Genomic DNA, 2,399 nt, shown 5'->3' with positions numbered 1-2,399 from the left:
CAAAAAAAAAAAAAAAAAAGAAAGAAAAGAAACAACTCCTCATCCATTCCAGTTTTATCATGGGATTGCAGCAATTTGGTCACATCTTCAGATTCCATTTCTGATTCTAATTATATTGCTATTTCCACCATGTCTGCAGTTACTTCTTGCCCTGAAGTCCTGAACCCTTCAAAGTCGTCCATGAGAATTTAAAGCACCTTCCTCCAAACTCCTGTTTACATCAATGTTTTGATCTTTTCTCATGAATCATGAATGTTCTTAATGGAATCTGGAATAGCAAATCTTTTTCAGAAGGTTTTCAATTTACTTTGCCCAGATTCATCAGAAAAATCATTATCTATGGCAGTTATAGCCTTACAAAATTTATTTCTTAAGTAATAAGACTTGAAATTGGAAATTACACCTTGATCCATGGGCTACAAAATGGATATTGTGTTAGCAGAAATAAAAACAATATTACTCTTCTACTACATCTCCATCAGAACCCCTGGGTGACTAGATGCACTGTCAACGAGCAGTGATATTCTAAGGAATCTTTTTTCCTGGGCAGTAGGTCTCAACAATGGACTTAAAATATTCAGTAAACCATGCTGTAAAGAAATGTGCTGTCATCCCAGCTTTGTTGGTCCATTGATAGAGCACAGGCAGAGCCAATTTGGTATAATTCTTAAGAACCTTAGGATTTTTGGAATAAGTAAGCATTGCCTTCAACTTAAAGGAACCAGCTGGCTAGGCGTGGTGGCTAATGCCTATAATCCCAGCACTTTGGGAGGTAGAGGTGGGTGAATCATTTGAGGTCAGGAATTCAGACCAGCCTGGCCAACATGGTAAAACCTGATATCTACTAAAAATACCAAAAAATGAGCCGGGCATAGTGACATGTGCCTGTAATCCCAGCTACTCAGGAGGCTGAGACACGAGAATCACTTGAACCCAGGAGGTGGAAGTTGCAGTAAGCTAGGATTGTGCTGCTGCACTCCAGCCTGGGTGACAGCGTGAGACCCTGTCTCAAAAAAATAAAAATAAAAAAATAAAGGAACCAGCTGCATTAACCCCTAACAAGAAAGTCAACCATCCCTTGGAAGTTTTGAAGCATTGACTTCTCCCTAACCATGAAAGTTCTAGATGGTATCTTCTTCCATAGAAGGCTGTTTCATCTACATTCAAAATCTGTAAATGTAGCCACCTTCCTCAAGTGTCTTAGCTAGATCTTCTGGAAAACCTGCTTCAGGTTCTGCATTGGCACTTGCTGCTTAACCTTGCACTTTTATGTTATGAAGATAACCTCTTTCCTTAAACTTCATGAACCAACCTCTGCTAGCTTCAAACTTTTTTCTTCCTCACTTCTCGCAACCTTCATAGAATTGAAGAGAGTTAGGGCCTTGCTCTTGACTAGGTAAACTTAAGGGAATGTTGTGGCTGGTTTGGTCTTCTATCCAGAGCACTAAAACTTTCTCCATATCAGAAATAAGGCTGTTTCTTTGGCTTATCATTCATGTGTTCACTGGAGTAGCACTTTAATTTCCTTTAAGAACATTTCTTTTGCATTTGCAACTTGGCTAACTGGCACGAGAGGCCTAGTTTTCAGATTATCTTGGCTTTTGATGTGCCTTCCTTGCTGAGCTTAATCATTTCCAGCTTTTAATTTTTTTCAGAGAAAGATGGGGTCTTGCTACACAGCCCAGGCTGGACTCCAACTCCTGGGCTCAGGCCATCCTCCTGCCTCAGCTCTTGAAGAGCCGGAGCTACAGGCACGCCCCCTCACCTGGATCAGCTTTGGATTTAAAGTGAGAGACATGCAACTCTTCCTTTCATTTAAATGCTTGCAGGCCATTGCAGGGTTATTAACTGGCCTAATTTCGATATTGTTGTGTTGAATACACACAACATTTATTGATTCAGTTTGGCATTTTATACAGGTGCTGTTTGTGGTGCCCCAGAACAATGACAACAGTAATATCAGAAATCAGTGATCACAGATCACTGTAGCAGGTATAATAATAATGAAAAAGTTTGGAATATTGCAAGAATTACCAAAATGTGACACAGAGACATGAAGTGAGTGCACGCTGTTGGGAAAATGGTGCCGATAGACTCACTCAAACAGTGTGTAACACACCTTTATTTTGTAAAAACTGTAACATCTGTGAAATGCAATAAAGCACAGTGCAATAAAATGAGATCTGTTTATAATTCAATGGCAGGAATAGACAGGCCAGGCACAGTGGCTCCTGCCTGTAATCCCAGCACTTCGGGAAGCTGAGATGGGAGGGTGGCTTGAGCACCGAAGCTCAAGAACAGCCTGGGCAACATCACAAGACTCCATCTCTATTTTTGTTCTTACTTTTTTTCTTTGTATTATTAGATGAAATTGAAGCCTGTCCACCCTTTTTATTAAA

Source organism: Cebus imitator, unplaced genomic scaffold, assembly GCF_001604975.1.
Source record: "Cebus imitator isolate Cc_AM_T3 unplaced genomic scaffold, Cebus_imitator-1.0 Scaffold313, whole genome shotgun sequence".
Taxonomy (NCBI): Eukaryota; Metazoa; Chordata; class Mammalia; order Primates; family Cebidae; genus Cebus; species Cebus imitator.
Note: the sequence above shows the minus strand (reverse complement) of the source record.